The 26,906-nt window shown below is 41.1% G+C and overlaps 1 protein-coding gene across 5 annotated transcripts in view; it reads right to left on the bottom strand.

The window, feature by feature from the left end:
* SYT1 (synaptotagmin 1) overlaps positions 1-26,906 on the bottom strand; it is a 501,584-nt gene that overhangs the window by 293,521 nt on the left and 181,157 nt on the right. For all 5 annotated transcript variants that reach the window (XM_054027093.1, XM_054027128.1, XM_054027110.1 and 2 more), the window contains one exon: positions 19,616-19,671. The gene's annotated coding sequence lies outside the window, so the exon portion shown is untranslated. The remainder of the gene's footprint in view (positions 1-19,615; positions 19,672-26,906) is intronic.

Below are 26,906 nucleotides of genomic sequence, written 5' to 3'. Positions count from 1 at the left end.
GTGCTGTAATTTCCCCCCCTCCAAAGCATCTCTTGCCCTCTCCCCAGAATACAGTCCTGCAGTTTGAGAACCTCTGCTCTAAGCTAAGGTCAGGGAATGAAGAAAACAGTTGAGAAAGAAAGCTTGCTCCAAAGTCCCTACCCCACCACCATGCCATCCGCTCTAGCATGCCGCAAGAACTGTTAGCAGCTGGATGAGGATATGTGGATGTGGATATGTGGATGTGAAGATAACTGTCTTCATTCTTCTCAGTTACTTCACTTAGAACTAAAAGGGCAATTGTGCTGTGCACCACCAGCTGGAAGCCACCTCCATCCCATTCACTGTTCCATGGCCAGCCACAAAGCTAGGAACAGGGGGTGGGGAAGAAACTTGGTAGTGGGTGTGACAGGGTGCTGAGCAGGAAGACTGCAGAACCCACCCCCTGCCACGCCAGCCCCATTTAGGTGAATAAAGTGGAGCTGGTTGGAAAGAACTTGCCCTAACTGGGGAATGAGAGCCAGCTGCCAGCCCAATTAGCCCAGGGCTATGAAAGAGGCTGGGAAGTAGGAAGGCAGGGTGGTGGGATGGAGGAGAGCGAGCGAACGTAGGAACACAAGGAACCTAGAGCTGTGTACGCTGTATGGTGTGAAGGTGGTGGGAGCACAAACTTGTAAATAAAAGCACAAGTGGTTTCAGAACCCGAGGGTCTCTGAGTGACTTTATCTGAGCCTAGCAGAGGCAGGAGCCAGGAGAGCCGAGTGCGCTCTGTTACAGTGGGACATTAGGAACACAGGTGATGAGTGACAATGGAGGGTATGTTAGACCAGGGAGGACAATTTATGTCACAGGGGATCAGGGACCTTTTCTGGGGAGTGAGGAGAGAGACAGAGGGGAAGGGGTTCGGATGGATTTGGGACTGGGGAAGAGAGACAAAGATCTGGAGAAATGGGTAAAAATGAGAGACAGAGATACAGAGGAATCATAGAACTGCAAAGGACCTTGAGAGGTCATCTAGTCCAGTCTCCTGCACTCATGACAGGACTAATTATCTAGACCATTTCTGATAAGTGTTTGTCTAATCTGCTCTTAAAAATCTCCAATGATGGGGATTTCACAACCTCCCTATTTATTTATTTATTCCAGTGCTTAACCACCCTGACAGTTAGGAAGTTTTTCCTAATATCCAACCTAAACTTCCCTTGCTGCAATTTAAGCCCATTGCACCTTGTCCTATCCTTAGCGATTAAGAAAAACATTTTTTTCTTCCTCCTCCTCTTCATAACCATTTACATACTTGAAAATTATCATGTCCCCTCTGTCTTCTCTTTTTGAGATTTAACAAACCCAACTTTTTCAATCTTCCCTCATAGGTCATGTCTTCTAAACTTTAATCATTTTTGTTGCTCTTCTTTGGACTCTCTCCAATTAGTCCACATCCTTCCTGAAATGTGGTGCCCAGAACTGGACACAATACTCCAGTTGAGGCCTAATCAGAGCGGAGTATACTGGAAGAATTACTTCTTGTGTGTTGCTTACAACCCTCCTAATACATCCCAGAAGGATTTTTTTTTTTGCAACAGCGTTACACTGTTGATTCACCTTTACCTTGTGGTCCACTATGATCCCCAGATCCCTTTCCTCAGTACTCCTTCCTATGCAGTCATTTTCCATTTTGTATGTGTGCAACTGCTTGTTCCTTCCTAAATGGAGTACTTTGAATTTGTCCTTATTGAATTTCATCCTATTTACTTCAGACCATTTCTCTGGTTTGTCCAGATCGTTTTGAATTATAATCCTATCCTCCAAAGCACTTGCCACCTCTCCCAGCTTGTATCATCCGCAAACTTTACAAGTGTACTCTGTATGCCATTATCTAAATAATTGATGAAGATATTGAACAGAACCATACCCAGAACTGATCCCTGTGGGACCCCACTTGTTATGCCCTTCCAGCATGATTGTGAACCACTGATAAGTACCTCTGGGAATGGTTTTCCAACCAGTTTTGCACCCACCTTATAGTAGCTCCATCTAGGTTGCATTTCCCCAGTTTGTTTATGAGAAGGTCATGCGAGACAGTATCAAAAGCTTTACTAAAGTCAAGACATACCACGTCTACCGCTTCCCCACTATCCACAAGGCTTCAAGTATCAGGGGGTAGCCGTGTAAGTCTGTATCTACAAAAACAACAAGGAGTCTGGTGGCACCTTAAAGACTAACAGATTTATTTGGGCATAAGCTTTCATGAGTAAAAACCTCACTTGCATCCGAAGAAGTGAGGTTTTTACTCACGAAAGCTTATGCCCAAATAAATCTATCCACAAGGCTTGTTACCCTGTAAAAGAAAGCTATCAGGTTGGTTTGACACGATTTGTTTTTGACAAATTCATTATGATGGTTACTTATCACCTTATTATCTTCTAGATGTTTGCAACTTGATTGCTTAATTACTGCTCCATTATCTTTCTGGGTAAAGTAGTTAAGCTGACTGGTCTGCAATTTCCTGGGCTGTCCTTATTTCTTTTTATAGATGGGCACTATATTTGCCCTTTTACAGTCTTCTGAAATCTCTCCTGTCTTCCATGACTTCTCAAAGATAAATCGCTAATGGCTCAGATATCTCCTCAGTCAACTCCTTGAGTACTCTAGGATGCATTTCGTCAGGCCCTGGTGACTTAAAGACATCTAATTTGTCCAAGTACTTTTTAATTTGTTCTTTCCTTATTTTAGCCTCTTCTGTTCCTACCTCATTTTCACTGGCATTCACTACGTCAGACATCCAATCACGACCAATCTTCTTGGTGAAAATCGAAATAAAGAAGTCATTAAGCACCTTTGCCATTTCCACATTTTCTGTTATTATTTTTCTCCCCTCATTGAGTAATGGGCCTACCGTGTCCTTGGTTTTCCTCTTGCTTCTAATGTATTTGTAGAATGATTTCTTGTTACCCTTTTTGTCTCTGGACAGTTTGATCTTTTTTTGTGTCTTGGCCTTACTAATTTTGTCCCTACATACTTGTGTTATTTGTTTATATTCATCCTTTGTAATTTGACCTAGTTTCTACTATTTGTAGGACTCTTTTTTTTTTTTTTTTTTTTTTTAATTTTTAGATCATTGAAAATCTCCTGGTTAAGCCAGGGTGGTCTCTTGAAGTACTTCTTATCTTTCCTGCGCAGTGGGATGGTTTCCTCTTGTGCCCTTAATAATGTCTCTTTGAAAAACTGCAAACTGTCTTCTATTGTTTTTCCCTTTAGACTTACTTCTCATGGGATCTTACCTAACAACTCCCTGAGTTTACTAAAGTCTGCCTTCTGGAAATCCATTGTCTTTATTTTGGTGTTTTCCCTCCTACCATTCCTTAGAATTATGAACTCTACCATTTCATGATCACTTTCACCCAAGTTGCCTTCTACTTTCAAATTCTCAACCAGTTCTTCCCTGTCTGTCAAAATCAAATCTAGAACAGCCTCTCCCTGGTAGCTGTCTCCACCTTCTGAAATAAAAAATTGTCTCCAATACATTCCAATAACTTATTGGATAATCTGTGGCCTGCTGTGTTATTTTCCCAACAGATGTCTGGGTAGTTGAAGTCCCCCATCACCACCAAGTCCTGTGGTTTGGATGATTTTGTTAGCTGCTTAAAAAAAAGCCTCATCCATCTCTTCTTCCTGGTTAGGTGGTTTGTAGTAGACCCCTACGATGACATCACCCTTGTTTTTACTCCTTATATCCTTACGCAGAGACTTTCAACAAGTCTGTCTCCTATTTCCATCTCAACCTCAGTCCAAGTGGATACATTTTTAATATATAAGGCAACATCCTCCCTTTTTTCCCTGCTGGTCCTTCCTGAGCAAGCTGTACACTTCTATACTAATATTCTAGTCATGTGTATTATCCTACCAAGTCTCTGTGATGCCAACTATGTCATAGATGTGTTTATTTACTAGCATTTTGAGTTCTTTCTGCTTATTCCCTATACTTCTTGCATTAGTATACAGACATCTAAGTTCTGTCTTGTTTCTCCTTTATCCCTGCTATAACAGCCCATGCTCCTCCCAAATTCCAAGCCTTCTCCCAGGTTTCCATGTTCTTGAATTATGGTACCTGGGCTTTAGTTACCTGCCCCCTTCGAATCTAGTTTAAAGCCCTCCTCACTAGGTTAGCCAGTCTGTATCCAATTATGCTTTTCCTCTTCCTCAGTGGATGGACCCCATCTCTGCTTAGCAATCCTTCTTCCCAGAACAGCATCCCGTGGTCAAGAAAGCCGAAGCCTTCCTGGCAAAACCATCTTCGCAGCCAGGCATTCACCTCCAGGATGCATCTGTCTCTGCCTGGCCCCTACCCTGGACTGGAAGGATCAAAGAGAACACCACCTGTGCTCCCAACTCCCAGAGCCCTGTAGTCACTTTTGATCTGCTGAGGGTAATGCCTTGCAGTATCACTAGTGCCCACGTGGATGAGTAGCAAAGGGTAGTAGTCACAGGGCCGGATGATCCTCGACAATCCCGCCGTAATGTCTTGGATACTGGCCCTTGGCAGGCAGCATACCTCCCGGGATGCCATAGCAGGGCGACGGATGGGTGTCTCCAAGCCCCTCAGAAGAGAGTCACCAACCACCACTACCCTGTGTTTCCTCCTGGGAGTGGTGGCTGTGATCCTCCCAGCCTTGGGGATACATGGCTTCTCCTTATCCTCTGGGGGTGATTCCTCATCGCTCATTGCCAGGGCAGCATATCAGTTTTCCATCGCCAGGGTGGGTGGGTTGGAGTAGGGGTGGAACAATGCCTGCTGCCAGAAGTAACCATCTGCCAGTGTCCTCCCTGTGACAGAGCCATATCCTCCTTCTCTGGTGGTGTGACAGCAATCCTCTGTAGCTGGATAGCTTCCTCAGCCTTGGATGTCTCCATGTGAATACCCTTGAGGAATTCCTCATAGGCACGGATGCTATTCAGCCTAGCCACCTCCTCCTGTAGCTCTCCCACCTGCTTCCTGAGAAATTCCACCAGCAGGAACCTTTCACGCTGGATGGTCCCCCAGCCTTGCTTTCTGAGAGTGGGAAATGCAGGCCACAGTCTCTGCAAATCCACACCAGGATCTGGGTAGCAGCATCCATGATTAGGCTGTCTGTCTGGATACAGGTGCAGGTGGAGGAAACAGGAGCAGTGTTGGCACTGGCAATGCAGCCCTTCCTAACCATAGCGACTATATTACAACTCCCTCCTACAAACTCCCTCTCAAACTCCCCTGTTCGCTAGCTCCCCTTAGTTGCTTAGCCTCTGGCTCTTAAGCCCTTCTCTCCTAGGTCAACCCTACTCCCTCGTTAATCACACAGGTGAGGGTGATCACAAAGCTGACTGAGGCTGATCAAAGATGATCAAGGATGATCCACAGAACAAAGGCTCAAACAGGCCCCAGACACACAATCCCAACTGACCCAGTAACTGAAATAACCTGAAAGAGAAAGAAAAACACAAACAGCCAAACAAATTCACTCACCCCAATGTTAGTACTCGCACCTTGTTCATTCAGCAGGGGAATCTCCTTCTCCAACTCCCAAACTTCCCTGTTTGCAGGGGGAAGATGAGTAAAACTCAAAAGAGAGATGAGGGCATGAAAAAATGCGGGAGGGTAAGGGCTAAATGGTAGGCAGAAAAAAAAAAGAGGCGGCAGCAGATCAAGATGGTAATATATCAGAATATTCCCCTTGCCTTCCCTTTTCCCACCCCCCCAACTCAAATGTTGACATTACAACAAAAACAAGGATACTGATGACTAAAAGCCCACTATGGAATTCTGAGCATTCATCCGACTTACACCAACTATTTTCAAGCCACAAGAAGTCAAGGAAAACTAACAGGAATTTAAAGGTTTCTCTAGTTAACAGCAGCTTAAATAAACATGGTCTCAACATAATTAGACGCAGAGAAAATTCATTAACCTAATATTCCACCATAACAGCTTCTTCTATGTAGTTATGGTCTATCAAGCAAATAGATATTTATGGAGCTTTCAAAGTCTGAATTAATAATAATAAATAACATTTAGCATTTATGTAGCTTTTATATATTCAAAGTGCTGTGTAAATATTAACTAATTAAAAGCCCAGTCCCATTTCCATTTAAGTCAATGACAAAAGTCCTACTGACTTCAGGGCAGGATTATCCTCACAAAACCCCTGGGAAGCATGCAATTACAATCATCCCTATTTCAAAGGTCGGGAGACTGGCTCAGAGACCGTTTAAGTGAGTTGCCCAGGGGCACATAGAAAGTTATGGGAAGATCTGGCATTAATGCTCAGGATTTCCTGACTCTGCATCCTATGTTTGTTCCTCTAGACCACTCCACAATATTACTGATGACAGCATGAAAAAAGTCTCTTGTGGGCACACCTACCCGCCCCTTAAAATGTATATAAAATAAATCCATAGGGTCCAAAATATTGGGTGTGGAGAAAGAGAACATGGGAACAACAGTGATCATATTAAAAATCATTCTTAAGAAAAAATGTCTTTCCGTGTTTCTTCAAAGAGGAAAGAGCTGGAGACAAACAAGTGGAGAAGGGAACATCCCAAAGTATTATTCCCTTTCCTCAATTGAAAATGAATAAGCAAAAAAGCCATGGTAAGATCTCTGGGAAGCAGGTGGTATCTGAGTGCGCCACTCAGATGGTAGGTCTCAAATGGTAATTATGGGCTATAAAAACAAGGAAAATGCCGATTTACTGTGACTCTGTCACTTGGCACTGTGAAGATACGCCAGTGGGGGGAAGTACAGGGAAATTCTCCCTTTGTAACCCCACAAAGCGTTGAGTGCAAGAAAAATGTAAGGTAAAAAGAATGACGGGTAATTATAGGCCTGTCAGTCTGACATGTATCCCAGGCAAGATAATGGAGTGGCTGATAAGGGACTTGATTAATAAAGCATTAAAGGAGGATAAAATAGTTAATGCCAATCAACATGGGTTTATGAAAAATAGATCCTGTCAAATTAACGTTATCTTTTTTTTTTATGAGATTATTACCTTTATCAACCAAATTTGTAGTGTTGATGCAATGTACATAGAGTTCTGTCAGGCACTGACTTGGTACTGCACAACATCTTGATTAAAAATCTACAATGATATAAAATTAACATGGCACACATCATATTATTAAAAGCTGGCTACCTAATGGGTCTCAAAATATTACTGTAATCAGGAAATCATCATTGAATGGGTCTGTTTCTAATGGGGGTCCCACATGGATCTGTTCTTGGCCTTACATTTTTTTAGCATTTTTATCAATGACCTGGAAGAAATTTCACTTAAAATATTAAAGTGACAAAGATACAGCAACTGAAATGTAACTACTGCAGATTTACTACTTTACTTACAGTTTAGAACAAAACAGATACTCCTTGTATAAATAAGGGCATTACTATACTTTTTGAAAGGTCTAAATACATAATTATATAGTCTAGGAAGTAATTCACATGTTAAAAGCTCCCTAAATACATATTTGCCCAACAGACCATAACTCCTCAGAAGGAATCATTGTGGTCTACGGGATAAATTCATAATTGCATAGCTAATAGTTTTAAACTGCACTTTAATAGACCTTTTGGGGTTCCTAAATTACTGCTAAAAACCTTTAAACACCCTATTTGTGTTATGGGTCTGATTCAAATTAAAGAGTCACATTCTGTATCATGTGTTACCCAGAGCACAATTCCGTTAAAAAAAATTAATAGTTAAGGTTCTATGTCCCAAGTGACATGTTATCCTTTTTCTTACCCTCTTGCTCTAAAGTATATGTTCTCAACTGGAGACCATCATGAACGTGCAGGCATGTGAATAAGTGCTCAGGTGTCAAGACCACCTGACCCTTCTTATATTGCTAAATGGCAGGGGATGGTCTCTGCTACATGTGAGAAGGATTCTGGGCAAGTCATGATCTGGAAAAGATTAATAGTATTAACAGAGTCCTGCGACCAGTGAGGGATCTTACCCAGTGTTGTCAAATCTCTCAGTGAATAGGTCTCATAATATTTGTTTTTATTCCTAAAGCCCCAGCTCCTGGATTCATACAATTCAGATAAAAAAAGTAGTAAGATTCTAGCCTTCATGGTTGTGAAAAAAGTTTGAAAATGTGACCCAAGTGCAGTGTCAGGACTCAGAAACCAGAAGGCAAGTAAAAAAAAAACAACCCCACATCTATTACTGTTTGAAAAATTTTCATGATTTTCAAGCCAATCTCATGATTTTCAACAGCCTGACTTATGATGTTTGAGTGCTTGGGCTTGGCAGTACTGTCATTTGTATAGCAATGCCTAGGCATAAACAATGGTATTGAAGATGTAGACTTCTTTAGACTTGGCTTACAGCCACCTGTTGTCTTACCCTTTAAAAAAATATAAATTAGACCATGTTATGTACCTGTAATTAAGAAAGCTTTTACCTTCAGCTCAAATCAGTGCTGTATTGCACTCGGAGCTGTGGGAGCTGCTTGTTAACACTCCAACAAATTGAAGTGACAGGTGATTTTCTTGCCTCTGAAAGAGTTCACTCTCATTCTGGATGCTACTAAATAATTTCTGTCCCCTTATTCAGAGGAAACAGAAAAATACGTCTCCAATGCAAAATTATTTTTATTAGGGTTACCATTCGTCCGGATTTACCCGGACATGTCCTCCTTTTCGTGCTAAAAATAGCGTCCGGGGGGAATTTGTAAATCACTCAAAATGTCCGGGATTTCCCCCTCCCCGGCAGAGCAGAGCGAGCGGCTGGGAGGGCTGCAGGAAAGTCCCGGGCTGGACTCCGGAGCAGCTTCCTCCTCCCTGCATTCTGAGCCGGCAGCTCCTCCTCCTGCAGCCCGGTCCGGCAGCACTGTGCAGGGCCAGGGACCGGGTTTTGTTGTGCTGGGGAGCTCAGCCACGTGTCCGGCTGGCACAGAGCCCAACACCCTGTTCTGAGCAGCAGGGTAAGGGGGCCAGGGAGGTTCTGGAGGGGGCAGTCAAGAAACGGGGGGGGGGCTTTTTGGGGGGAGTGGAAAAAGTTTTGGGCAGTCAGGGTACAGGTAGGGGGTAGGGTCCTGGGAGGCAGTTGGGGGGGGTCTTAGGAGGGGGCAGTTAGGGGACAAGGAACAGGGAGTCTTAGGTAGGGGGTGGGGTTCTGGAGGGCAGTTAGGAACAGGGGTCCCAGGAGGGGGCAGTCAGGGGACAAGGAGTGGGGGGGTGGGGGGCTGGGAGTTTTGGGGGGGAGCTGTCAGGGGGCAGGAGTGGGGAGAGGGATTGGAGCAGTCAGGGGACAGGGAGCAGAGGGGTTTAGATGGGTTGGGAGTTCTGAGGGGGGGCTGTCAGGGGGTGGGGAGTGGTTGGATGGGGCGTGGGAGTCCCAGGGGTCTGTCTGGGGGTGGGGGTGTGGATAAGGGTTGGGGCAGTCAGGGGACAAGAGGCAGGGAGACTTAGATAGGGAGTGGAGTCCTGGGGGGCAGTTAGGGGCAGGGGTCCAGGAGGGGGCAGTCAGGGGACAAGGAACGGGGGGAGGGTTGGGGGTTCTGGGGGGGCGGGAAGTGGGAGGGGCAGGGGCGGGGCTAGGGCGGGGCTCCTCCCGTCCTCTTTTTTGCTTGTTGAAATATGGTAACCCTATTTTTATTCAAAATGCCCCCAGCAGCACCAAGTAACAGATATTTACAGATATTTCAAAAATAATTCCTATATCACCAGTAATGCAAAATATTTGTAAGAAATCAAGTATAAACTTCTCTAGCAATATGCATTTAATATATTTTGCCAAGCAGTTCTACCCTTCATTGGTTATGGTTCTGAAAAAGTATTCATATACTAAGAAAATGAATGACTAGGCTTCCCAACCCTCTCTCCCTTCTCTCTACAAGAAGCTCAATGTTAAAATCTTGGCAGCATATCACTGACTCAAAACAGATGAAGGTCAAGTTTGATGTTAATATGTTCCAGACATACCTTTTCCCACTCTGGATGAACCCATTTAAATCAGTTTGATCTTCAGCCAATCGAACAAAATGTCTCTAACCTTAGGTACAAAAAAAATGTGTACAGGCTGAGCATTTGATTCAAAATCTCTGAGAGTGTGATATTTATGGTGGCTACAAATCCCTAAAATGAAAGTCTACATTGGAAATCTTTGAAAGAAAAAGCAGGAAGACAAGAAAAAGTAGCATTGAAGAATAAGTCTTTACACAGAGCTTACCCAAAACTACCAAATTATTTTTAGAAGATAATAAAGACTCAATATCATGAGCTAGCGTTATCTGCACACCGGAGACCCATCTCAGCCAGGCAATATTAAATTATACATGCAGCTATTTGTAACATACCATTGAGAAGTCAAAGTTAAACCTCGTGTGCCATAACTGTCAAACATCTGGATCGATAGAAAAAGAGAATTCTGATAGTCTCATAAGATGAAGTCAGTAAGGTATGTCAAGAGGTATGACAGGATTGTGACATTTGCTATCTCTAGCATTTTAATGAAATATGGGCTGGAGATTACTGACTGGTAATTAACTAAATATGTATCTGAATCCAAAGTGATTTTTCCCTGAATGAGGGAGGATGTGAAGGGACAGTCTTTGATCCAAAGAAAGAAAAACAACTGCTAATCACACTGTCTTTGACATGTGCACGCCAGGTTGTTGATTGCATCTCGGAGAAGTGCATGTCTTATTTACTTGTTGTTTTAAAGGCAGGAATATGGCACAGTTGGAACTATGCTGAGGTAGTTAAAAAAACAACCTAATAATTTGTGACTTGAACAGCTTTTCTGAACAGAGATTTTTTTCCCACAAAATGTTAAGTACAATCCACAACCAAAGAAAATCCTTCAGATAAATTACAGCTTCCACCTTACTGAAGAAGTGGAACCGCTAAACACTGAGGATGGGGTGGAGATTAAAGATAATCTAGGCGTGGTCCAACATCTAAATAAATACTTTTCCTCAGTTTTTAATAAAGGTAACAAGGACCTCTGTGGTAGAAGTCAAACTCAAACAGTTTATTGGGACTAAATCGGGGGCCCATATAGTCTCTATCCAAGAATATTACAGGAACTGGCACATGAAATCGCAAATCCAAGAGCAAAGGATTTATAATGAATCCGTAAACTCGGGAGTTGTACCCTATGACTGGAGAATTGCCTATTTTTAAGAAAAGGAAAAAAAGTGATTCAGGACACTACAGCCTTGTTAGTTTTGACCTCAAGGTCTTGGAACACATTTTGAAAGAGAAAGCAGTTAAGGACATACAGGTAAATGGGATAAAATACAACATGGTTTTACAAAAGGTAGATTTTTTATACAAAGGAAATGGAGTAGATCTAACCTACCTGGATTTCAGTAAGGCATTTGATACATTTCTACATGAAAAATTATTAGGGAATTGTAGAAGATGGGGATCAATACAAGAATTGAAAGATGGGTAAGGAATGGTTACAGGGGAGTCTACAACAGGCCATACGGAAAGGTGAACTGTCAAGCTGGTGGGAGGTTACTAGTGGAGTTCCTCAGGGATCAGTCTTGGTTCCAATCTTATTTAACATTTTCATTAATGACCTTGGCACAAAAAGTGAGCGCATACTAATAAAATTTGCAGATGACAAAGCTGGGAGGTATCGCCAATAAGGAGGACGACCAGAATATCAAACAAGAAGATCTGGATGATCTTGAAAACTGGAGTAAAAAAAATGGGGTGAAATTTAATAAGGTGCAGGGTCATGCACAAAATGTTTTGCTATAAGCTGGGGATTCATCAGTTGCAAGCAACAGAGAAGGAGAAAGACCTGGGTGTTTTGGTCGATCACAGGATGACTATGAGCTGCCAGTGTGATGTGGCCATGAAAAAGGCTAATGCAATCTTAGGATGCATCAGGTGAGGTATTTCCAGTAGAGATAGGGAAGCGTTAGTACCATTATACAAGGCACTGGTGAGACCTGCAATTCAGGTCTCCCATGTTTAAGAAAGATTAATTCAAACCGGAACTGGCGCAGAGAAGGGTTACTAGAATGATCAGAGAAATAGAGAACCCCTCTCGCAAGAGGAGACTTAAGGAGCTTGGCTTGTTTAGCCTAATCAAAGACAGGCTGAGAGGAGGTATGTTTGCTCTCTGTATATCCATCAGGAGGGTTAAATACCAGGAAGAGAGAGGAATTATTTAAGTTAAGTGCCAATGTTGGCCCAAGAACAAATGGATATAAACTGGCCATCATCAAGTTTAGGCTTTACATTAGAAGACTATTTCTAACCATCAGAGGAGTGTGAAGTTCTGGGACAGCCTCCCTGAAGGATTTGTGGAGGCAAAAAAATCTAACTGGTTTCAAGACTGAGCTTGATTAACTTATGGAGAAGATGGTATGAAGAAATTATCTACAATGTCCTGCGGCCCATATGCAACTGCTAGTAGCAAATATTACTCCTGAGGGAATTCTGCGCAATAAATAAATAAAAAATCTGCAAACAATATTTTAAAATTCTGCAAATTTTATTTGTCAATAAATAAATGTGGAGTCTCCAGCATGGCAGTGGGAAGCACAGGTGACTGGCTGCACAGAGGTGGGAGATCACCTTGCAGCCCTCCCTGCCCTTCCCCTGGGCCACAGACTCAGCCGTGAGGCTCTAGCCGGCCCTGACACAGTGCAAGGGCCGGGCCTGCCCTAGAAACACTTTGGCGCCCTACTCCTCTGCAACAGACACCCCAGGTGTGGGCGGGCAGGCTGAGCTCAGCAGGATCCAAGCGTGTGCGGGGGGGAGGGCAAGAGGGTTCTGTGTTGGGGCAATCTGGGAGTGGGCGGCTCAGTGAGGAATTTGGATGCACAGGGGCTCATTGGGTGGTTCTGACTGTGCAGGGGAGGGTCAAGGTGAGGGTGGTTGGGGCTCAACACAGGGGGTCTGGGCACTCACTGTTGTACAGAAAACAGGATGGCTCCTAGCACACAGAAAGGGAGCACAACCAACACAAGAACCCAGGAGGCAGTATCCAGCTGCAGAGTCAGCAAGTGGCACCCTCTTTCAGCCGGGTAGCCCTGCACTCACAGAAATGGAGCCGGGGGGGAAAGTGGCACATCACCCGGTGTGTCCCCCAGGCCTCACCTCTGTTTTCTGGACATGTGCAGGAGTAAAATGTTTCCAAGGGCCAGAGATGAGGAGGGCTCTAAGTAACTACAAAGAATTCTTTTCCAGGTGTCTGGCTTGTGGATCTAACTGATTCCATATTTGGGGTCAGGAAGAAATCTTCCCTCAGGTAAGATTGGCAAAGACCCTGTTTTTTGGGGGGGGGAGGGGGCGGCTTCCTCTGTAGTATGGGGCATGGCTCATTTGCTGGTTTAAACTAGAGTACATGGTGGATTCTTTGTAACTTGACGTCTTTAAATCATGATTTGAAGGCTGCAGTAACTCAACCAGAGGTTATGGCTCTATTCCAGGAGTGGGTAGGTGAGGTTCTGTAGCCTGCAATGTGCCGAAGTTCAGACTAGGTGAGCACAATGGTCCTTTTGGGCCTTAAAGTCTACACAAAACAAGGAAAGCAAAGAAATTCAAAGTGCAAGCTTCTTGATTCATGGATCACAGACCCAATAAACTGCAGTAGCTTCCTTGGAAATGTTATGGTCAGTCATTTCACTCCTGCTGCCAAATGTACATACACACTAAATCTTCATGCAAAAAATCCTGTTTTTTTTTAAATGGAAAAACATTCCCAGAAGTGTGTGTAGTAACCTAATTTAAAGTCACAATACTGTGTTGGTTATTTCATATTTCAAAATGTCAAAAGTTAGTAAACCAACACACTTAACATGTGCTTACTTTTCTATTTTAAAGTGAAAATATTCTGTGAATTACAAAGAAGCCTGTCATTAAGCCAGTAAATTTGCAGTTATAAGGTATAAAGTCTTTAAATCACTATTTGAGGACTTCAGTAACTCAGAGGTTAGGGGTCTAGTACAATATGCAGGAGGTCAGACTAGATGAGCACGATTGTAGCTTCTGACCAGAGGTGGCTCCAGGCATCACTTCTAGGGCACTTGGCAAGCACTGCATTTAAAAATATGTCTAGAAAAGTATGTATTTGCCAACTGAAGAAAAAGCTAAGAAACAGAAGATTGATTATTCTCTGCTATTTAATTTATCAAGGTGCTAAAATGATAGACGACAACTAAACTGAAGCCCCAGGGAAATATGTAGACAGCCATTTTGCAAAATTAGGTTGCATAACTAGTATATCTCAAAGCACTACAGAATCTAAATCTATGTCTGAGGTTTCTCAGCTGAAAATGTAATGTTGTAGCCCTAATATCAGATACAGACAAGTGATGGGGGAAGGAAAATAGTTTTTGTGCATAAGAATTCATGAGCAGGCAAGTCACAAAGAATGTACTGCTTTCACCAGTTCTTAGAAGACAACGAAAAGAGAGGTAAAAACAAATAAATCATACTATTCTGTGCAAATGCTATACCCTGCAGTAACAAAAGTCTGTACTTTCATAGAAATTATGTAAAATCAATTTCTGTGAGAACACTATGGAGTAAGTCAGGTAGTGTGAGCATTAGAATGAATTATTTTATCTATAGCTAATAATAATTAATGGAGATATCCCATCTCCTAGAACTGAAAGGTCATTGAGTCCAGCCCCCTGCCTTCACTAGCAGGACCAAGTACTGATTTTTCCCTAGATCCCCAAGTGGCCCCCTCAAGGATTGAACTCACAATCCTGGGTTTAGCAGGCCAGTGCTCAAACCACTGAGCAATCCCTCCCCCAAGCTGTGGTATATGCACACAAGTCTGATGGGCAATCAGAAAACTAGGAGCACGGGGAATGAGGGTGACTGCATGCTGCTTCTAGATTTTAAAGCATGTATATTATTTTAATGAAACATAACATTATCCTGATTTCCATGAAAGATTCAGAAAACACTGACTTATTTCTTTTCAAATCTTTATAAATTCATCTTATACAAAATTGACAGTTCCAAAATCAAAATACCTGCTTCTCATAGGATCTGTTTATTGGGATATTACAATACATGAATGTTCTATATGACGGTAGCTTCAGAACAGAAGTTAGAGTAAACAACACACTATAATACTGGGTATTTGTGAGCTAATAAGTAAAACACGAATTCAATTCCTCTAGAAGTAATGGAGTGAAACTGCCCATGCAATTATTTTCAATAGAATAAGTCCACTCTCATCTCATTGTAGCAGACTATAGTTCTCCCAGGCTCCTCATGCACTGATTGTTGATTTGAGCAGTCTCCTAATTTATATTACATTACATGAATTTTTCTTTATTATGCATAAATAATGGAAAAAAACCTGTCATTAACCAGACAGCCATTAAAAACCATCAAAGCTGTCAATTACATGATAAACCAAAATATGTGTAGTGACAGATGAAATTTGATTGCAGTTAAATGCGGAAGGATGATGAACACCGCTTGTGGTACACATATTGCAAGATTCTTTTCTTCCTCCACAGCCGCACGATTCTGAACTTTTAAAATACCAAAGCCAAATTACAAGGGCTGCTGCATTTTAAATGAAGATGGTAAAAGTTAAAAATCACAGAATAGTTTGCATCCCCCTCTTCCCCCACTTACTTTGGTGTCTAAGCCTTTTAAGCCAAAGCTAAGATGGCTGCCCCTTCCGTGATCTTTTTCTGTCTTTGCATGAACTCTCATTAAAATAAACAGAAATGAGAAGAGCTCTAGGAAGAGCATGAGAGCCTGAGCCAGCTCCCATTAAAGTCAATAGGAAGATGGAAGGGAAGTCAGCCCCTTCGTTATCACTAGTTCTATAGCAAACAGACAAAGATGTAATAATGATATGGGATGGTAACTTTTTAAACATAATGGGGCAATTAACTTACATGCAACTTAAGCACATGCTTAATTTAAGTACTTGCTTAAGTGCTGTCTTGAATAAGAATGTTTTTATTAATCAGAACTTTATAGATTTGGAAGACACTATTCACGTTATTGCAAATGTACTTAACAAGCCTACATCGTAATCTTGCTTGAGTCACTCCTAATGTGTAAGCAGCAGTGTATTTTTAACAACAAAAGAAACCCATCAAAGACACAGACTAGACATATGCCAGCCTGAACAAAGTGAGTGCATAACTGTATATGCATAACCTGTGATTTTTCCGCCTTGATGGTGTGTATTATATCTTCAGTGGTTTGTTATCAAGTCCCTAATATTGCAATCATACGTACACAAATAGAATGGGCACTGGTGTGCAGCTGCATTGGAGTCAACAGAGCTCTGTGCAAACACAGGGATATGCTCATGCATAGTTTGGGGCCTGACCCAAAGCCCACTGAACATCATGTGAGTTAGGAAAGTATCCCTTTTCAGGACAATACTTCAGCAAGTCCTTAACTTTGGGATATAAACAACAAGGATGCATCTGAAGAAGTGGGGTTTTTTACCCACAAAAGCTTGCCCAAATAAATCTGTTAGTCTTTAAGGTGCCACCGGACTCCTAGTTGTTTTTGTGGATACAGATTAACATGGCTACCCCTCTGAACTTCGGGATGTAATTATTTGCCTAAAATTAAGCACATCCTTAATTGTTTTTCTGAACTGGGGCCTTAGACTGAATATCTGAAGAAGTCTGTCTTCTGTGCATTTTCTGGGCACCTGTAAGTGCACTATAAAATAACACATCAACATAATTCAAAATGTCAAATTGTATAGCTAAACAAGGTGAGCATTTAATGCAATATTCATTATATTCCTCCTATTTTTGAGATAAGGTCTGTATTTTTACACTAACTCTAGACATTTCAGGATTTTCATTGTGAGAAACGGTTGAGAAATAAAAATACTTTAAAATGGTAATATATAATTTATTATCCCAGGTCAAACGCATGACAACATTCTAGTGTATAAGAAATGTACAATTCATGTGAAAAACATTAAGCTGAATGGTACAAAGCCAATGTGAGTTGAATTTACTCTATATGATTGGATGTATAGCCTGATCAAATTAGTAATGTGACTTATTGAAGATGATGGGTGTAATATAAAAATAAATTTCTAACATATACTCCAAAGAGGATATTAAATAAATTATGTATTACAAATGTTAAATAATCACTGTATTTTTCTGTTTCTGTAATTATATATTTATGGATAGGGCATTTGTATTCTATAACCATAATACCATGACTGATAAATTAAGTAATGGATTCTCTGAAAAGGTTCCATCATCCTATTCTGCCAGCGGGAGGGAAGGAATCTGTATGTGATGGAGCACCAGTGAAAGTTGATTAATTTATTCTCCGTGTACACAAATAAATTCACACTCTTTTGAAACAGCTGTTTTATTTAAAAAGTTCTGGCCAGTTAGCAGAGGAAGACAGGTGAGGAGGATTTGTGAGAGTATGTGAATGTGTAGGGAGGAAAGAGAAATTCACCTTCTATAGACAGAAATATAGAGGTTCATGAAATTTTTTGTAATGCATAAACCATTAATGCAATACAAAATACTGGGGAGTTGCTACAATCCATGTACACACACCTCCATCAATGATCTACTGCTAGAACCTAAACCTTTGAGGCTAAATTATAATTGATTTATTTGCACCTTTTTCCAATGTCAAAAAGCTATCCTTCTGCAGGTCTAACTTCAAATACAAATTGCAACAGCTCATCCATATTTCATGTTTTGCAATCCCTCTCAATTTCCTTAGATATATATATGAGAACCTATTCACTGCATTATCAGGTTGCCTTGACACACATGGCCCTCTATCCCATACTACACTTGGAAATTAAGCATTTTGCCTAGTTTAGGACACAAGTTTAGCTTGTAATTTCAATTTTATCCACAGTGGCTGATTTGTATACTGTAATATTTTAACCTGAAACATACTAAAAGTCAACTCTGTGAAGAGGAAGACAGGTGATTTTTGGGTAGGAGTGCGTGGTGAGAAACTAAGTGAGGTTAGGGGTTGTGGTGTGGCTATATGGTGGGGAGGAGGAGTGGATGGGGTTACGATTAGTAGGAAATGGGGAAAAACAATTGCAGGAAAGGGTAAAGTTTGGGGAGAACGGACAAAAGTTGCAGGGAACGAACAAAGCGTAAAAAATTAAACATATTTTGCAATAATAAAAATATATTTAGTGTAGTTAAAAATGGAAAATAAGAGCTCAGGGTTGGTTGCAATCATTATACTAGTTGATGGATAAAACGTTTAAAAAATGTTGCATTCTTTTTAGATAAGCGGTATAGGGCATGCATTCACTCTATGCTGGTGAAGTGCCTACTTTTGGGTGCTATATGAACAACGGCAAAGATGGAGCTTAAGGTTTTCAAAGAAGCGTACCACTTGACGCAGCATTAACAGAATGTCACATAATTCTTTTCATGATGTCAGTGATTAACCGAATCTTAAAACCATTCACTGAACCTGGGTACATACAGAGATCAAGGGCTGTATTCTGGCTTTTAAAAACTTACATATATAAATCCCCCCATGGCCTCCCATGGATCTTCTATGCAGCCAAAGTATATTGCCACACTGTGTTGTTGAAGAGTCTTCACAATGTGTGATTCTATTCTAGTCTATTTAGGATTATACAACAAACTAGTTATCTGAATAGAGATTTCAAATATGACCATGAAAAGGCCCTCATTTCAACTATACAGTATACAAAGCATAGTAAAGAATAGTATATGTCTTATGTACAATACACGTTGCCCACAATATTCTGCCACAAAGAGGCAGCCTCTACTAGTGCATAATGCACAGCAGCTGTTTGGATTGAACTGTAAATAGAAATGCTTTAAACACATTTATTTATGCTGATTATTAGAGAGTTGTCACTTCTGATACCCAAAGATACAGGACTAATATACCTTTTGCTACTTTCTGCAAAGAATACTATTGAGGATTGGAAATAAAAACACTGTCTGCATTTTTTTCAGGCCACAATTTGAACTTCATCACCAACCTGAAAAATTCTTTTAAAAGAAGATACCAATATTATTCACAACACAGACATCATGGTTCATTGTCTGATCTCTGCAGACAATTTTAATTTCCTGATGCATTATGAAGCAGTAGAAATCAAAGACTAATCTTTACAGAACAGCTGTAAGTTTTAAGCTTGTAGGTGACTATGTCAGCACTTTGTGATTCTGAACTAATGATTAAAGAGATAACATGAGCACACAGAATTCTCTCCTCACCCTGTCCACGTTGAATGAATTGTATATCTCAAACCGAAGAGCCAGCTATTGTTTTATCACTAAACTACATAGAATCCCAGATTTGACCAATTTTCAGATTATTCTTTATTACTTTGCTAATTTCAAGTATTACAACAATGCACTTTTGTTAACAAAACAAAAAAAGTAAAAGCAACACCAATATTTTCACTACGTACTGACCCAAAGATACATTGCATGGATTATCATGATCTTATCTAAGAGGATTATAGGGTAAATTAATAAAAATCCACTCCAGTGAAATGAAATTGAGTTTTCAGAGAAGGCAGAAACTGCTTACTACACTAAATTTCTTACACAGGTAGAAGAAAGGCAAATGTGGAAAGTTATCTACAGTGGGGTAAAAAAAACAATGTTCATCTTTATAGTGTGTAATCAAACTACTTACTGTTCAGAATACAGATTCTGTGACCAAATCTTTTCTTTGTTCAGGATTCCAGGTTTCTGTAAGAAAAACATTAATTAGATTTCTCATATGCATAAAACAAATCAGGTACATCTACTTCATGCCACAGGTTCGCCTTTTTAGTTAACTTGTGTACGCTCTAAGGGTACATCTACACCACAAATGCAGGTGTCATTGCAACCCGGGTAGGCATACCCCCACTAGTTTAAATTTAGCTAGAGCTGGTACTAAATTTTGCTAGCTTTAACAATAGCAGTGAAGATGAGGGAGTACAGATCCTGGTGTGGGCCAGCAACCAGAGAACATACACAGAATCCCGAATGGGCGTGTAGTGAGGTGACTAGTCCGCATCACCACAACTTTACTATCAGTGTTACCCAGACCAGCTCAATCAAAGCTTTCATGGATATTCCTACCCATGCTACAATCACAGCTTCATTTACAATGTAGACATAGCCTAAGATTTACAGCCCAGGTTTACCATGGGAGGGGACAGAGTGGGAGGAAAATCTTCAAGGTTCCCTTTCCAAAGGTTCCTTTGAACCCAGTGGTTTTGACTCTTGTATCCTGCAGTAGAAGCAGAGAGTTTGGCCCCCCCAGAACCCATGGATTGTCCAATATCTTCTGAAATCTGGGCCTCTGAGGCACTCCTGAGGCTCTCCTCAACTCTTATGCGGACAGGCCTTCACCTAGGGGCAATGTCCACTGAAATCCTCCACTTAAATTTCACATTCTGGTTGTATTAACTCTTAAACAGGGTCCCCATGAAAATGAAGAGGCTAGAGACATACGCTATTTCTTCCCTGTTACTGTCTCAGCCTTCTCCCTCCCCTGACAGAGGAAGAATGGGGAAAATGCTGCAGGGGTGCCTCATGCCTCACTCCACCTTGTCATGCAGTCAGTCAGTTATATGATAAGCAGTGATCACAGCAACCAGCTACCTCACCATTGTCAGGTGTTTTATAGACATCACAGCAGAGATGAGTTTTAGGGCTGGATTTGGAGGAGTGTAACATAGTGACTTCACAGTTTGTTACAAGGAGCAATTCCCATGCATAAAGGCAGCATAGTAAAAACAGGAAGGTGTTTGAGGGAAAATTGGACTACTGGGCAAAGGCAGGCATCATTGGCAGAACTCGATGGTTGCTAGGATATAAGAGATTAAATGGAGGGAAGGGCCAATCTTTGAAGGAACTTAAAAGTGAAGATGAGCAATTTGTCTGATACAGTGGAAACTAGAAAGCCAGGTGGAGGGTTACAAAGAGAGGTAAATGCAGTTGTACTTTTACCTCAACCTTTCTACAGAAGAATAGCACTGGCAGTACCTAGGGCTGAGTTCTTTGAAAACCTTTAAACCATATCATATTTTTAAAAAAGATAATTTGTTATTCCCTCCATCATCCCACTCCAAATTAGTTAACCCTGCAACTATGTTTTATGACACAATTAGCAAAGGCCTCAGCATGTAAATTATTGTAAATCTGCTTCCCTCCTTTTTTTTTATTAAAGCATTAATTTTAGCTCCTGTGCTGGGGTTCTTCCAGTCACTGTGGTGCCCCAAAACCCATCCTTTCACATGTCACAGCTAGAGACACCTGTTGGACAATGGAGCTGGATGGGTTACATATTCCATTACATTGAAAAAAACATTATTTTGCAGCCTTTGGGATAGAACATTAATTTTTAAACTTTTTCAAAACTATATGTTCTAGCTCCTCCACCTAGCAGAGTCGCTGGTATGACAAAATGACGAAGAGTTCTGGAGCAATGAAATAATAGAAAATTGACTGGCAGGATTACAGGAGACCATTATTTCAAAAAGAAGAGGTTAGGTTTAGAATAATCTAGCAACACATAGCTGTGGGTTGAACTAATTTCCTCCCCAGATTTTTCAGTTCAGCTGTGAGTAATCTCATGCATGCATATAGAACAATGACTTTGGTCATTCTTAGATACAATATAAATTCTGTTGATTCTGCCATTGTTGGGCCTAATCCAAATTCCTGGATGCCAGCTTCTTATTTCTACAGTGGGCTGAACCAAACCACTAGATCAGGGGTGGGCAAACTATGGCCCGCAGGCCGGATCCGGCCCATTAGGGCTTTGGATCTGGCCAGCGGGATTGCCACCCCTGTGGTGCCGTGGGCCCCGCGCCGCTGCTGGAAGCAGCCGAAACCACATCCCTGCAGCCCCTGGGGGAGAGGGGGAAGAGGGCTTTGTGCGCTGTCCTCGCCTCCAGGCACCGCCCCCAGCAGCTCCCATTGGCCAGGAATGGGGAACCGCAGCCAATGGGAGCTTCAGCGGAGGTACCCGCAGGGGAGGGAAGCACACGGATCCCTCTGCCCCCCCCCCCCCCCGCCCCCAGGAGCTGCAGGGACGTGGTGTCGGCTGCTTCTGGGAGCGGCACAGGGCCAGAGCAGGCAGGGAGCCTGTCTTAGCCCTGCTCCGTGCCGCTGCCACCCTGCAGCCACTCCAGGGAAGCGGTGCCGGGCCAAAGCCCGCACCCCGAATCCCTCCTGCATCCCACACCCAAACCCCCTGCTGCACCCCTCCCACACACCAACTCCCTGCCCTGAGCCCCATCCTGCACCCGAACCTCCTGCCCCAGCCCTACATTCATGGCCCTGCATGCAATTTCCCCACCTAGATGTGGCCCTCGGGCCAAAAAGTTTGCCCACCTCTGCTATAGATCAAACTTTGGTTCAAATCCTCCAAAATTTGGGAATTTGAAATTCAGACCCAAATCTGAACCTTCCCAAATTGTAGCATATTCACATTTGGTTCATTACAAAGATATGTTTCAGCTAGAAATTTGGACCCAAACCTGCTCCTGGGGTTCAGATCCATGTGTACATTTAGTATTAAAACAGATAGAACTACCGAGCCTCAGACAAATTAACACACACAGTCACACCTGCGCTGTTGTATACTGTCTCAGTCTTACTCTGTTTATATAAGCTGTCAGTGTCAAGCTGTGTCATATTATCACTATGTGTCACAGATGAAAACTATTTCTTTTTACCATAAAGACAGAGAATGCCAGATAAAGTTATGAAAATATAGATCCCTACTTGAGTATTAATCGAAAAGGACTGAATAAAAATATAGTCCCTGCCCCAGAGAAGACAAAAAAAGTGAAACAAAATTATGCAACATCATGACCATGTCATGTGGTTTATTAAGTGAAAAATAAAGAGAGCCTGTCTACCTTCATTGGTGTTAACAGAGGGAGTGTCCCTCAAGGTAATAATGGTACACAGATTAGGCTACAGTTCGTGACATATTAACAGCCTTGAATAAATAAGTTAAAAAAAAAAAAAAAAAAAAACATAGCACAATGACCAGAAAGCTTTGCCTAGACTAAATACTGAAATTCTTCTCAAAGTTACTATCAGAGTTCAGAAATACAATAGAGATACAAAAGAAATAAAAAATACATACTGTAAAAGGAAGATAAAAAATGTCTCTACAATGGGAGTTCATCTGTGCTTCTATTGCTTACTATTAAACAGAATATTTTTGATGAGATGTGCTGGAAGATTAATTTACTCAGCTTTAGTTATGGGCTCCTGTGGGTCTTCAGTGCGAAAGATCCCCTGTAGTGACAACTACATTTCCAAAGCTACAGATGTAGCATCTGTCACATTACTAGTCTCTTGCACGATTTGGTTTCATTTCAATGGTATTTGAAAGGAAACAGTTTTCTAATGAAAGCCATTAGAAATACCAACAGAATAAAATACATTTAGATATGCTTGGCTGCATTTTACAATATCTGTTTGAAGCATAATCTATATTTTACATATGGTGTCTACAAAAGATACTTCAGGGCACTAAGCAGTCACATAAATAACCTGCAACGTCTATTTCATTTACTCATGACTACTCACCCAACAAAATAAAGCCATTTTGGGTCTCATTTTAACTCCTCCACCCCCAGTTACACGGAATAGTACCCTACTATGAGAACAGTTCCATTAAGTAAGGGGATCAAAATAAACCTTTTTAGGGACCCCTAAAATAAACCTAGTCCAATATGCCGAGTATGTCGCTATAGGGTGAAATCTTAATACGTTGGCAAGGGGAGTTCAATGGAGCCAGAATATCACCTATAACTTTAAAATAAATAGGGGTTTGTTTTGTTTTAAATCATTTAAATAGAACAGAAGTAGATTGGAACTTGTTACGGGAAACATGGAACCCCTCTACTTTATAAAAACATTAGCAAACTAGACCCCCCTCTATTTTATGCTTCCTTCTTCTCTGAGAGACCTGTTTTCAAAAGAGTAGCTGTGTAGTAATTAAACATTTTTCAAGACTTGTTGGAACATTTGTGACAGTTTTACTTTATTACTGTTTTGCATGCACAACACCCCCAAGATGAATGGGGCGGTCTATTCTATATGGAGATAACAATTCCTATCTCCTTAAATTTTTGGATCAATATGTCCAGGTTTTGTTTACTTCATTGTGTATTTACGTATCTATTCTTTTGAACACTGGGAATATTTTCCAAACTGGAATTTCTTTATTTTGGGATAATAAAGTCATGACGGCATATGACAGATTTGACTATAATTTTAGATTCGAACCGCATTAAATTTTTCTTATAAAAAACAGAAGCCACATAAAATTGTGCAAAAAGAAGAACAGGAGTACTTGTGGCACCTTAGAGACTAACAAATTTATTAGAGCATAAGCGTGCATTACTCATTGGAACAACTTACCAAATACTGTGGTGGATTCTCCAACGCTGAGGATTTTAAAATCAAGATTGGATGTTTTTCTAAAAGATCTGCTTTAGGAATTATTTTAGGGAAGTTCTATGGGCTATGTTATATAGGAGGTCAGACTAGATGGTCACAATAGTCCCTTCTGGCTTTGGAATCCATGAATCTATAAACTTGCTTCGTTTCTGGTTCTGCAGTAAATTTGAAACTCAGCTCAGGTTCACTGAGATGCCTTTGAATTTTTCATTGACCCCGGGCAGATTTATGGTTTTATGTAGATACCAGGTGATGTCAAATTAGTTTCATTTTGAATTTTGGGATTGCAAAACCATGCAAATTGAAACCAAAGTGTGAAATAAAACTGCTGGGCTTTATGAAGCTGGATTTAAAACCTCAACTGCAAATAGTAAATTTAGTTTAACGTCAGCAAAGCAGATGGGAATTTAAAATCTTGTTCTCAGCCTTAGAACCCGGACTACCTTCACAGAGATAAAACCAGATTATTTGAAGACTGGAGTTATACTGTATGCTGACTGGAGTTATACTGTATGACTGACAGGATGTTCTTAAGACATAACAATGGTACCTCGGAAAGCCAAGCTAATATCCTGATATGTAATATTATGTAGAAAGCCGGTCTGTATCTTAAATCAAAATACATAACCTACATAAATTCCAGATCTGCAACAAATTAGATTTATTTTGAATAGAGGGAGTTGTGTAAATTTGTTAAATGCCTCACATATTCATATGAAAGTTGCAATGTAGTGCAATTTCAAACTCTTTCCCAATATTCATATTCAAATATTTAATAAGCTTAATTTGCTCAATGTCTGTAACATTAACTGTAAGTAACACTGATTTTGTTGAAGCCTCAAATAATTCACAGCACAGATCTAAGGATTAGTTTAGCATGGGATTTAAAGCACACACTGTGAATCCGTATACAACCACCACTTAAAACACTATCCATTCAGGCCCAGATGGATTGCTATAGCAACAGAATCCCAAATACCAGGTTTGTAAGTAACAAAAATGTAAATTATTGATGAACTCAGAGTTGTCTCTCTCTTGGACACCCTTCTATTCAAACACCAAACCTTATGGTTAGAGTGCAGAGAAAAGGTTGATATGCAATTTCTTCAGCACAGTAAGCACTAATCTCAAGGGATTTCATTAAATCTTTGGGCTTAAATTTTTATTCTTGGAACAGCAGTCAGCAGAGATTACATTAAAACAGGCACTATTCAGGTCATTACTGTCTGAACTGAGGCCTTTAATGTAATAGAATGGAAACCTGCCTTTAAATATACCAAGAAAAACAAAAAGACTAAATATCATTCATTCAAGTTCATTAATTTTAAATGACAGCATTCACCACCATATAAACAAATGGTAGACAGTATACAGCAAAAAATAATATCCATTTTACTTTACAAATATGTTAGTACTGAATGGTTGTGGGTGATGACTCAGTTTGGTGAGAGAATAATGAAGGAGACGTTCAATAGTCATCGCTATGTTGTATACCAAAAATGTGTAGCAGAAAGTGCTCTGCTGAGCAGACACACCACAAACACACATGTATTATACAAAATGTTTGATTTAAATTTGAGAACTATTCAGTATTGTTAAAAAGTAAAGTTTTCATAGGCAATGCAAACACTGATCTGAGCCATGTTTTCAAACAGCCCTCTAAAATTGCGTACAGGTCTGGATAAACTTCATGAGCACTCCTAGGTATACTTACCAAATGAGAGCAAACAGTGTTCCGGCCACTACATGTCTCTGTACAGAGCAGGCAGGGCCAAGCCCTTCCTTAGCCTCTCTGTAATCTCTAGTGCACCAGCAGGAGAAGCTAATACAGGAAGTAGGAAAGGAAATTGTGTCATGTGGCTGCCTGCCTGCAGGTTCTACACAGAAGCAGGAGTGTCAGTTCCCTGTTTACGTCCCTCTGCCCAGTGCAGGAGGATCATGAACCTCCTCCTCCCAATGCAGCAGTGAAAGAGAGGGCAAGGGAAAGGAAATGGAAAAGGAATCTACTTGGAAGGGGAAAGGGAGACAGAGGGGTGGTGGTGGAGGGAATGGGCGCACAAAGGAGGATAGATGGGACACACTGAAATGGGAAGACAGAGAAGGAGCCAGGATTGGAGGATACACACAAGGACAAAAGGCCAAGCAGAGAGAGAAAAATGGCATTTTAAATCAGGAGAAATGAGAGAACCCTATCTCCCCTCAAGGAAAGTATCCCAGAGAGAGGAAAAGCCCTACCATCCCTTTCCAAACTGTCTCCAATCCCTCTCCCCAAGAGGGAGATGCTGGAGGAATGTCGTCCTCCTCCAAATACACCAGTGAGTGCCTCCTCACAAGAAGACATCCAGAGACAAAACATTTGTTGAGAGGAAGGGTCTGTTGTGGGATCTCCACAGTTTTGGATAAATATCCAAATTTTCAGATATTTACTAGCCCCCAAACTTTTTCAAGCCCCAAACTAGGGTTACTATCTGGCCTTTTTTTAAAAATGGATTTGCCAGTTGCTAGAA

Source organism: Malaclemys terrapin, chromosome 1 (assembly GCF_027887155.1).
Source record: "Malaclemys terrapin pileata isolate rMalTer1 chromosome 1, rMalTer1.hap1, whole genome shotgun sequence".
NCBI lineage: Eukaryota > Metazoa > Chordata > Testudines > Emydidae > Malaclemys > Malaclemys terrapin.
This window is presented reverse-complemented; position numbering and strand designations above follow the sequence as displayed.